The 12,500-nt window shown below is 33.5% G+C and overlaps 1 long non-coding RNA gene and 3 other non-coding genes across 5 annotated transcripts in view; all 4 read right to left on the bottom strand.

The window, feature by feature from the left end:
• Positions 1-4,434: 4,434 nt before the first annotated feature.
• The window catches only part of LOC114172036 (uncharacterized), an 8,465-nt gene continuing 399 nt past the window's right edge, over positions 4,435-12,500 (bottom strand). Inside the window, exons 1-3 of one of the 2 annotated variants that reach the window (XR_014984609.1) lie at positions 12,187-12,500; positions 5,111-10,060; positions 4,435-5,016 (exon numbers count right to left, since the gene is read on the bottom strand). The exon at positions 12,187-12,500 is cut by the window's right edge and continues 399 nt beyond it. This is a non-coding gene — a long non-coding RNA (uncharacterized LOC114172036). The remainder of the gene's footprint in view (positions 5,017-5,110; positions 10,061-12,186) is intronic. The other variant, XR_014984610.1, reaches the window with a different exon arrangement.
• On the bottom strand, positions 10,375-10,450 carry LOC114172039 (small nucleolar RNA snoR77Y). The gene has a single exon (XR_003601812.1). It is a non-coding gene; the product is annotated as a small nucleolar RNA snoR77Y (small nucleolar RNA).
• LOC114172040 (small nucleolar RNA snoR2/U65) lies at positions 10,512-10,668 on the bottom strand. Its single transcript, XR_003601813.1, has one exon. It is a non-coding gene; the product is annotated as a small nucleolar RNA snoR2/U65 (small nucleolar RNA).
• LOC114172038 (small nucleolar RNA Z112) lies at positions 10,734-10,859 on the bottom strand. The gene has a single exon (XR_003601811.1). It is a non-coding gene; the product is annotated as a small nucleolar RNA Z112 (small nucleolar RNA).

Genomic DNA, 12,500 nt, shown 5'->3' with positions numbered 1-12,500 from the left:
GTTTGTGTTTTCAGGCCCGTTCGGGTTGTCCGGCCCGTTCGGGTTGTCGAGCCCGTTCGGGTCATCGGGCCCGTCTGGGTAGTTCGGGTTGTCGGGCCCGTCTGGATCGTCCGGGTTGTCGGGTCCGTCCGGGTCGTCGATCCCATCTGAGTCATTCGGGCCTTAATGACACAAGTTTTAAGAAATTCAATTTAAATTTCTTTTATTAAAAATGGATTCTGGATTTTAAACTTGATCCAAATATTTGGATTGGATTTAAATCTTGATCCAAATATTTGGATCTGGATTCTAAAAAAATCCAAACTACTTTTGCTAAAAAAATGGATTTGGGTCAAAAATCTAATCCAATTATTTGGATATAAAATGGATGTGGATTGGATCATTAAATATCCAATCCATGCCCACCCCTATAATTGGTGTTTGAGTTTGATATCTTGTTATGTTTTTATTTTAGTATAAATTGATGTAGAACTTTTATGGAGTTAAATAGTTTGGAAACTTTAATGTCTGGAGCATGCGTTTGGTAGTTTGGAGTGCGTGAGTATTCTGTTGGGTCATAGATATAAATGATTAGTATATTATATATGGTATGGTAAAAGATTTTGATTTTATATTATTATTATGAAAATTATTTTGGGAGCATAAGGAAATAATGGATACAGTACTGTGTTGTGATATTAGGTGCGATGAAAATTTATTATTTCGTGTGAATTAAAAAAAATTGGTGTGCAGTAATGACGAAGTATATATATGTGCAATTTAAGCTTTCATACATTTTACAATTACAGTGAATTGTGTTGGGTGTAATTAATTAGTACATTTTTATTTAATTGAATAATATATTGATTCATTAATATTTTTATCTTATATATATATATATATATATATATATATATATATATATATATATATATATACACGTATGCTTTTGGCTAGTGGGGTGATGATTATACAAAGCATATTTTGTAGAAATTTATATTATAATACTATGAAGATTTTTGGGTTATGAAGATGATGTTTCGGATTGGCGGAGAACTTGTTTGGTTAATTGTTATATGTACACTATTTTAGCACTTTAAACCACTAGTATCACATTACTGGTGTGGCGTCTAGCGGTGCAAATAGACCCACTAGGCGGAAGTCACGCAATATGACAGTTTTGGCAAAATGGTAATGTGGCGCCTGGCAGCACTGAGTGTGGCGCCAGGCGGTCAGTGAAGTTGTTCCACTTGACAATTGCCTAGGCAGTGTCGGTGTTTTATTTTCTGCTGCGGCAGGTTGTTGTGCTAACCTTTGGGCTTTAAGGACTAAGTTCTTAGTGGGTTCGGGATATGCTGGATTAGTTACGAGCGGGGAGGTTCGTAACGGAGATTTGAGATGCGTGATTGATGCGGGCGGGGAGGTCCGTATCTGTTGTACTCTTGTGTGGGGATACGAGCGGGGAGGTTCGTATGTTCCGTGCTCACACTTGAGGCTACTATGAGCGGGGAGGTTCATAGTAGGTGTTCACGCATGTTGGACTACGAGCGGGCAGGTTCGTAGAGTTGGACTACGGGCGGGGAGGTCCGTAGAGTTGGACCACGAGCGGGTAGGTTCGTGGGAGCATGATAATCCCTAAGGACCAAGGTTGTGAATGGATCTTTCTCATATAGGTTATGAGATTGGGGTATAATGTTATAGAAAGGTCAATAATCTAAAATTGATTAAGTTGGACTGGGTGAGGGTCAATTCTTATTATTTTATTGTTTGTATTATTTTTCTTTTCAGCTCACCCTTGCTTGTTTGTGTGTTTGTGTTTGGCGATGATCACGTGACTTGTTACGTGGGAGCAGACGTGAATTCAGGTGATCATGCTGATGCTTAGCAACAGAGCGGGGCTACCGATGGGGGATTTTCTTTATGTTATGCTTTCTTACCTTTTGTAATAGACATTATGATGTTTTATCCATTATGAACTTGTAATAAAGATGAGATAGTACGAATGGATTATAGCGAGACAAGTTTGAAATTTCCCGCGCTTGGGAATTTATTGTAATGTCTGATTTTCTTAAAGTATATTTTGTGAAAAATCAGTTTTATCTAGTAATATCCATCTGGGGTGTTACAATGGGAGCTGGCCATGCCCGAAGTCGTTACCTTAACCGCAAGGAGGGGGATGCCGAAGGCAGGGCTAGTGACTGGAGTGAAGTCGTAACAAGGTAGCCGTACTGGAAGGTGCGGCTGGATCACCTCCTTTTTAGGGAGAGCTAATGCTTGTTGGGTATATATATATATATATATATATATATATATATATATATATATATATATATATATATATATATATATATATATATATATATATATATTTATACTTATAAATATATAATTTATTTATTATTAGATGATAGCGAATAATTAAATATTCATCAAGTTTTATTTTCTTAATTCAACAAATAAAGCAATGTTTTCTTAACGGCAAAATCACGTGTTAAGATTAGTGTAAATTTGTTCTATACCAAAATGAGCTTAGTTACATAAAAGAAACATCAAACAACAACGGTAATAATCATTATAATAATAATTAAAAAATATTAGTTAGGTACAGGGTTAGTTCAAAGATAAAATAAGTTTGGCACTCGTTTTAGGTCTCCAGAAAAACAAAATTTTAAAAAAATATTATTAATATTTTTTTATTAAATTAATTATAAAATTATATTTAAGGAAAAAAATCTCAAAAAAATATTTTATTATTAATATAACTCTATTAAATTAATTATAAGTTTATATTTGAAAATAAATTTTAATTAAATTATTATTAGTGTATTTTAAGTTTTATTGGTATTAAAAATGATAATTGATGATTTGAAATATTTTTTAGTAAATTATAATGTTTTTTACAAGAAAGAGAATTATTAGTTTTCATTATTCTGTTATAATCCATCTCGATTTTATTTTCTTCTTTTATTTCTTTGTGACTTCTCTTGTTTATATGTGACTTCTTTTAATCTTCCTATTTTCTTCTATTCTAAGAGTCCTTTATTAGGATTTTAGCATTATATTACATTTTTTGAATTTCATGTTGTTAATATGTACCAATTTTTTTATCTTGGTTATTTTTTCTTTGTGTTGTTATTTATGTTCTTTTTTTTTACATTTGTATTCAAATAAGAAATGCGTTTCTTTTTTCCAGTTTTATTTTTTTTGTACTTTTTAATTTACGGGTTTCGAAAATGTTTTTCTATATATCTTGATGAGGAATTGGAATTTTTCTACAAAACTATTAATTATATTAGGGTTTAGTCTTTCGATGGATAATAGATTAATTAGAGCATAATTCAAAGTTGGATTTTCTATAAAAAGATAATTCAAGTTTAGGGAAAAAATGACTTGCTATCGATATGAGAAGAACAATAATCTTTATTTAATTATTTTTGTTAATGATTAACCATAAAATAAACTTTGCAGGTTTGTGAGAAAGTTAAGACTTGCAAAAAGAAAGAAACTCACTATCAAGTTTACTTTCTTGACAACCAAAACCAGGTTTTATTGTTTTAACCCATTCATTTTATATAGATAAAATTATTGAACAATTAAAAGACATTCTCTGATTTTTTGAAAAGTACATAGAAAATGGATTTAAAAATGCATTGAATTTTGCCAAGGAAATTGCTTTTGAAATGAATATAAAACCTAAATTTTGTATTAGACATAGAAAGAAATAATTTGATGAAAATATTGAGAATGAAATTATAAAATATCTTCAAGAATCATTTATAATTGTTTACTTTCTTTATATAGTAGATCAAACTATTACCACACTTCAAAGTAGATTTGAACAATTTAAAATATATGAAGATATTTTTGGTTTTTTATTTAGTGTTAAAAAATTAAAGCCACTAGATCGTACATTTTCAAAAGAAAAATGCTTAAACCTTGAAAAATCTTTAAAACATGATAATTTGTTGGATATTGATGGATTTGATTTATTTTCAAAATTAAATATATTTAAGGGAAATTATAGGTTTGGAAAAAGATAAACCAAATGACATTCTTAATTATATAAAAAGAATAGATTCTTTTCCAAATGCATATATAGCTTATAGAATAATATTAACAATTTCACTATTAGTTGCTTCGGTCAAAAGAAGTTTATCAAAGTTAAAGATAATAAATATTTATATAAGATCAATAATGTCTAAAAAATATTAAATAGATTAGTTTGATTATTTATTGAAAAAGAAATGTTAAATGAAAATAATTATGACAATTTAATAAATAAATTTTCAGTGAATTTGAAATTCTCGTGAAATATCATGTGGTATCATGTACCTATATACTTTCTCCATGTCTGCATTCATTTTTTAATTGGCTTAAATACATTTTTCGTCCTCATTTTCGTAGTGTTTGTTGCGGATGGTCCTAATTTTTACCGAGTGTTTAAAATGGTCCTCATTTTCACAATTTCTGTTTCATTTAGTCCTTTTGTATGACACCATTTAAATCAGTAACAAAGCACTATACATGTGTCATTGTTTGTATTACATTTAATTGTGGTGTATTACATGTACAATGAGTTGGAGTAATTAGGTTCAAATTAAAGATTTGGGGCAAATGTTGCAATTAGGGATTGTGCAGGCTGAGGTTCACTGTTCGAGCACTTGGGAGGCGATTACGCTGTTCAAGCACATGGACCTAGGAATTTCTGCATTTGTCGATTTCAAGTTTGCAGATTATCATCATCATCGACGAGGTGAGTACGTTCCTCTTGGGTTTAGAGTTTTCGTGATTGTCATCAAGTTTGCAGATTGTCATCATTTGGGTAATATAGAACATTGACTTTGACACGTGGCACGTTGCTAGGTTGACACGTAGGCATTTAAAAAAAATTAAAAGGTTTCACATTGCTTACATATGCTTTATGTCTGCTCCGTAATGGTTTCAGTTTACTGACTTCCTTCTTCACATTTTCTTCTAATGAGTGTCGTTTTCGTTTGTCCGCCATTTCAACAAACACTAACTCAGTACCTTATGCACCTTGTAGCCAAAACCAGAATGAAATTGTAGTCAAGATTCCTGAAGTCATTCAAATAATGTGGTACAAATGTGGAAATAACACCAAAATTATTACCTATATCGAAAACCAAAACATGTAAACTCATTTCCTTCATCGGAACACAAACATGGAGGCACCACATGGTAAATCAAATTCAAGTAAACCCTAAACGAAAAAAAATTTAACTTTCCCCACAAAAATCAAAGTGAAACCCATCCATCAAGACAGAATAATCAACACTAAAACTCACTTTGGAAAAAATTACTTACCTCCGACTAACTTTCTGATCACCAACAGTACATGTCGCTCCTGCAATATCCACACCACTCAGTATAATACTGCAAAAATGGACCCTTTCCACGAAAATGGATAACAGACACTACCCACTAACACTTTCCACCATTGCGTAAGCCCACAATGTCTCCATCAACACCACTAACGGGGAAATCACAAAGAAATATTGGATTACTACTCAGACCAATGGATGTCTTTTCCAACACCAACAAACTGCTCTCCACTTCTCCCACGAACTCCAGCTTTCTCTCTCTCACGCTTTCATTCAAACATGGCCAACGTGGAATTAAACAAATTAAAAAAAAACAACTTTAAAACTGATTGCCACGTATGGTTGTGAGAAAAATTATCAATTTTTATACGTTACTATATTATTTTCCTATAATATATCTATTTCATCCTTGATTAAAATATGTTAAAAGTATTAAAGAAAATGATTTTTTAACAACTAAATTGTGACAAAGTTCTCTTACAACTTGAGGTGGCATCTTCTAAGTGGCTTCCTATTTTTCCATTTTCTCATTTCTCTATATTCTAAAATTACTTAGAAAATGTCACCTCAAGTTGTAAGATAAAGTTGTCAAAATTTTATTGTCAATACATATGCTACAATACTAGGCAACAATCCAGATTCAACAATCCGGAAGCCCATGCATAGAGAGCTCATGCAATCCAGAAGCACATGCTACATCGTGTTGTAGAGTGCAAACTATGGTGATTCCAGGCCAGTAGAAACACTTCCGGTGGTGAAGCATCCAACGGTTGATCGAGGGCGACACGATGGTGAATGGAAAGGACTAGCAAAGGTGGAGCGCGCTGCACAACCTCTCGTGATTTTTCTAAGGGTTAAGTATGTTTTTAGTCCCTAAACATTGATCCAAAATTAGAATTCGTCCCTATTTGAAACTTTGATACATTTTACTTTAAAAATGAATGAATATAGTCATTTTAACCCAATTACGTTAACTTTTTTTTAGGTGTCAAACGCATTTCCCAGTAGATATTGAATCGGGAATGTACCAAACAATGTAAACGACTTCAATACTAACTTGAAACGCGTTCGACACATAAAAAAAAGTTAATGTACTTTGGTTAAAATGACTGTATTAATTCATTTTTAAAGTTTAGAGACAAAAATGTATTGAAGTTTCAAACATGGACGAATTCAAATTTTAGGTCAAAGTTCAAGACTAAAATCATACTTAACCCTTTTTTTAATGTGTCTGTATGTACACCTTAAAAAATTTAAAACAAATTAAACATTTATTATATCAAATGGCTGTAATGATTATGTGTCTTATTTAAGTAATAGAAAAATTACGAAAATGGACAGTTTGAAAAAAAAAAATACAAACTTTAGGTAGTCGTGTTCAGAGAAGATGACTTACACTAGAGAATTTGTGTCCTATGGTGATGGTTACACTCACTAAACTCGATCGGCTTGTTAAACTTTGATGATTGCAAAACAAATGAGAGGAACGACTACCCGACTAACTGGAGACATCAACAATAATTAGTCAACTAATTTCACTATGCCTATAAGGAGTCCACAAAATTTGACAAGAAATGGAAGTAGATATATTTAATTTGAAAACATAATCGAGAAAAAATATAATGAATAATTGTTGTTATATTAAATATTGTTATTAATTTTATAATTAGTTATATTAATTGTTCTTAATACTTTTTAAATATTTATATTAGTTATTGTTATTATTTTTAGAAATTATTATATTACATATTTTTATAATTACTTATTGCATTTCCTATTATGCCACTTACCATTGAAGATACTATTCATCCTTGAATAATGTGAAATCATGTCAAAGAAGAAGTTATTCACAACTAAGAAGGAGTGCACCACCAACATTACCTGTTGGTTGATGTTATCAATGAGAAATGACTAATCAGACATACTCTAGTTTATAGTTTTCCACACACGAAGGTGAAGTTGAATATCACACTTTGTTGACGTAGTCCTCTACTAAAGCTGTGCGAGTACATGCTTAATTATTCTATGTCAGGTTTCTGTGAGGAAAAGAAAGTTTCAGTTGGTTTGAGTTTTGGGGAGGGTGAAGGAAGAAGGGTTTTAAAGAGAGAGAAAGAAGAACACAACACAATTGTGTTAATCTACTATAACTATAAGAAAACAAACTGGTAGGGATATTACATAACAACCCTTATTTAATTTTCTGACACGTGTTCCTTTTATTGGTTTTTTAGTCATTTACTTACTTTCCAAAAGTATCAGAAAGCTCCTGTATCACGTCTCTGCATTTCCCCAATTGAAATTGAAATTGTACAAATTGGAATTCGTAATTGAAGGGCGGGAACACTGGATGAATAACTATAAGAAAACAAACTGGTAGGAATATTACACAACAACCCTTATTTAATTTTCTGACATGTGTTCCTTTTATTGGCTTTTTAGTCATTTACTTACTCTCCGAAAAGTATTAAAAAGCTCCATATATCACGTTTCTACATTTCCCCAATTGAAGTTGAAATCGTACAAATTGGAATGCATAATTGAAGGACGGGAACACTGTGGATGAATAACTATAAGAAAACAAACTGGTAGGGATATTACACAACAACCCTTATTTAATTTTCTGACACGTGTTCCTTTTATTGTCTTTTTAGTCACTTACTTACTCTCCAGAAAGTATCAGAAAGCTCCCTGTATCACGTCTTTGCATTTCCCCAATTGAAAATGAAATCATACAAATTGGAATGCGTAATTGAAGGGCGAGAACACTATGGATGAATGAATGTGATTGGATTTGTCATATTAGTTTGCAGTTTGCAATCTTGGAGCTAATTTCCAAAAAGATTGTATAATACATTGTGCTTAGTTTTCTTTGTGTGCCAAACCGTGGAAGGAGGAAAATTTATTTCTTTGCTCTTCATCTATTGAGGTAAGATTTTTGTGTTCTTTGCCTTTGATCATAAAAGTTTTCTCTATTTATTTGTTGGTGATTTGTGTTACTTAAATTAAAGCTGATAAGGTAAGATGTTTTTGTTAGTTTTTGTTAGGTTCTTTTTCTTCTTCTGCTACTTTTTTGTTTCTCTCTGTTACCCTTTCTTTCGGCATCTAAGATTTTCGTGTTCTTTGGTGTTTCCTCGGTTAAAGCTTGAAGAATGAAGGTTATGTTGTTCTTCTACTTATTTCCAGTCACCATAAGCTTGAAGTTAAGGTTCTTCTTATTCTACTTTTTTGTTCCTTTATTCTTCTCCTTCTTCTTTTTTTACATATAAGATTTTTATGTTCTTTTGTGTTTCTTGGGTTAAAGCTTGAAGGTTACATTGAAGGTTACAAATCTTTGACATGCTTGCACGTTCTCACTGGTGGCTATAATTTTGTTTCTTGCACTTCCAAGAGATTAAATTATCACCATGAAAACACCATATTTGGAAGCAGATCTTCTATTAGAACCAAAGTCTGTCCAATCAACATCTGAAAGCTAATATAGGGATTTTCTATTTTTTCAGAAAGCACCTAGTCTAATCATAATGATTACCATGATAACCCTTTTGGAGATCTGAGTAACCTAAAAATAAATGCATTCGAGAGATTTGATAGAAAGTTTAAAAATACCTAATTTAAGGTCATGGCCAAAACATGTGAAACTAAATATAAGGAGAGAAACAAGGTAAAAAGTCTATCTGCAATACAAGACATAATAGGAACCTGATTGCAAAAAACAAAAAGTGAAGAAACGTTTGGACAAGATGACATGTGAGAAATGCATCATCCCAAAAGTGAAGAGGAACATAATGAAAAAATTGTATTTTTTTTTTTAATAAAGCATCTCTTGAACTCTTAACGGAGAACTTGCCGCCCTAGATGCAGAAAGTAATATGGATGCCCATTATATAACACAACTTTCTTTTCAACTTTCTAAATCAGCGCATCATATACCATGAAAAGGAATAATAGCTAACAAAAATATGAAAACAGGGAACCTAGCCAACTATCAAGCCTGTAACAGCAACAAGCCATCTGGTAGAATATCATTTATCTACTGCAAACTAAAGCACAAGGATAATACGGAAAACCATTGGTTCTTACAACCCAGTCAAAAAATAAAAAATAAATCAACTGCCTTAATATTGAAATTTTTTGTTATTATAGAAACCTCAGAAAAAAAAATCTTAAAGCTTTTAGTCACAAACAATCCTACAATTTTCCTTTCACCCAATCAAATGGTGTTCTATCTTCGTATCAGTAGGATATCATTAATCATTAATGTAATACAAAGAGAAACATAAATGGTTCCAATTTCCAAATCACAGTATTCTCTCATTCTCAAGTTACATTGCACTCGCACTCATAGAATTACTACATCATCAATGAGAGGAACAAAACAAAACTAATACATCAACAAGTATCATTGAAGAAAAGAGAAATAGAAAAATAAAAAGATAACAATGTTAACTTCTGACAGCAACAAAGACAACACTTGTGAGTTGATAAGCATGAGATTTTTTTTTTGTTTTTTTTGCATAAAAAAGCTTGGTGAGAATCGGATTACCAGGAAGGTGGTGTTGGTGTTTATGCATAAAACAGAGGCGCTGGTCGGCAAAAATGGAGTCTGCGCCTTCGGCGAAGAGGGAGACGGGTTCTATTGGAGTACTTGAACATTTTGTAGCTGCAGGTGACCATGGAAATTGTTGCATGCAGTGAAGGATTTGATGGAGGAAAGGAAATAGAAGATGAAGGCCATGGGTCTGAAATATAAAATAATTAATGGAGGAGTTGGGGATTGTGAGAGACAAACAAGTCACATAAATGACATGTAATTTAAGTTAAGAGGAATCTTGATATTTTACATTGCTAATTCGTTTGTCTGCATACAAGGGGGAACAATAATCGGCAAACAAAGACATTTTAAGCATCAATTCACAAACAATAATAACCATATTATATATTTCGCTCTTCACCTGAGGTATTTATGCACAGCAAGAAAAGTGAAAAAAGTAGCAACACTGAAGATAAATAAATAAAAAAGATGAAACTTGAACAAATTTTCATCCAAGTAATTAGGAAGCCTCAGTCAGCCACAGATTCTCATCAAATATCAGACGGTAATTCCAAATAAAATAAATCATCATCGGCTTCGCCACAAGCATGACAACATAAAACTAAAACAAACAACACAAAGTTCAAACGAAGAATAAAAAATGTAATCGCACAAAACGGCTCCGCAGATCATAAAGTATGAAATCCACAGATTCCTATCAGGATGCGAAACAAACGAAATTCACTTTTGATTTTGGTCCAATCATAGCATCACTGGTCACTGCAATTAAAGCTACCAGCGACGTGGCATCAGACCTAACCCTAGAAAACAAAATTAAAAACTAAAAAAGAATTTAAATAACAACAATTAAGAAAAAAAAATACCCTCAGAGACCCGTTCCAAATCACACACACAGCGCCACAAAGAACAAGTTCTTCGATTGGCGCTGCGTTTAGAGTGTCATACGGCACTTCCTATCAATTATGGGAGATCTTCCTCACAGGGCATTTTCGCTTATCCATTGTATCTGAATCTAACATGTACAAAATTAAGCACAAAAACGATGACTATGAGAGAATCACATACTATTGAATACATCAAGCCAACCCTAACATGACATCGCACTCAGTTGCGAAGCCAACCCTAAAACAAGATCGCACTCAGTTGTAGGGATGTCAAAACGGGCCAGCCCGGCCCGTTTTGACCCGGCCCGATTTTGGCCCGATTTATACGGGCTGGCCCGCAAGGGTGAAACGGGTTACACTTTTGAACCCGGCCCGCAAGCTGGCGGGCTGGCGGGCTGGCCCGCGGGCTTTTTTCCATATGTTACATTTTCAGTCCAAAATCAGATTTCAACAAAATTATTGCAACAAAAACAACCCTGCAGTATATAATATAACTGATCACAAAACAAACAACCTTACAATATATATAAATGACATTTTGCTCTCTGCAAGTCATCAAGACACTGTTGCAACATCAATAACAAGTCTGAATTAGAGTACTTTAGGCATGGAGCATTACCAAAGTGCAAACAGTTACATAAAAAAAAAAAATAGAAGCATTAATTATGGATGAGAGGTTGTATAATTTGTTTGGCAACATGTGCTGCAGAAGCATCTAAACCCTCCAAATCAATAGGAGCATCTTCTGAAATCTCCCCATCATCAAACCCCGGTAGAGATGCCTCAAACAAATTAGAGTTCAGAACAGTTAAAAAGGAGGTGGCATTATAGTTCTACATCAAATATACTGCAGTGTATAAGCAAATTTCAGTTTAAGTTAAGGCCAAACAACTCAATCCTAGCTTTGCAAACACGGCACATACAACTTTGCAACTTGGTACTTTCTATCATATAATTCAATCATTAATGAAGAACATATTTTTGTCTCAAGGATGATAGAACAATATGAAACAGTGGCAGTATTTATTTGATCACAGTGCAACGATGAAATACATGTTCTCCACATATCTCCAACATGATTAAAGATAAACAGACAAACAAAGAAAACAACCACAACTATCAGCCTATCACACAGTCAGATAAAAAATAGTAACACTAGAAAAACAAGAAAAAAAGAAATGAACATCACCACCACACCAAAACGGCAGCAACTACGAAATTGAAATTGGGGGAAAATTTAACCAACAACAGCACAACAATTATGATTCACAGAATGGGTCCAATCCAAACAAGGACAAATCGCAGCAACAACAACCACACATACACCATAACTTCCAATTACAGGAAACCAATTTTAGGGTTACGAAAATCATAAATTTAGGTTACAAATTGAAAGAAAAGGGAACCACAACTCAAATTAGGAACATACCTGTCTTCGCGGTGGTCGTGGCGGTCGGAATCGTCCGCCAATCGCAGTCCGACGGTGGCTCCGCTGTTTTCGCGGTGGTCGTGGACGCTGTTTTCTCGAAATAGCCAACGCGTGGTGGATGTGAAGGTGGAGGAGAAGAGAAGCGGGTATGGTTAGCGACGACGACGTGGTGGCCTGTGTGTTTCGCGGTGGCCAGCAGCGACGTCAGTGGAAGAGAAGCGAGCCCTGAGAATGGAAATCGCAAACAGAGAGAGTGCGCGGAGGGAGAGATTGGGTGGGTGGGTGTGGAGCGCAGACAGAGTGTGTGAGTGTGA

This window comes from Vigna unguiculata, chromosome 9, assembly GCF_037176805.1.
Source record: "Vigna unguiculata cultivar grain cowpea cultivar isolate G323 ecotype 2 chromosome 9, ASM3717680v1, whole genome shotgun sequence".
Taxonomy (NCBI): Eukaryota; Viridiplantae; Streptophyta; class Magnoliopsida; order Fabales; family Fabaceae; genus Vigna; species Vigna unguiculata.
The sequence above is the reverse complement of the archived record's forward strand: the minus strand, read 5'-3'. Positions and strand labels throughout refer to the sequence as shown.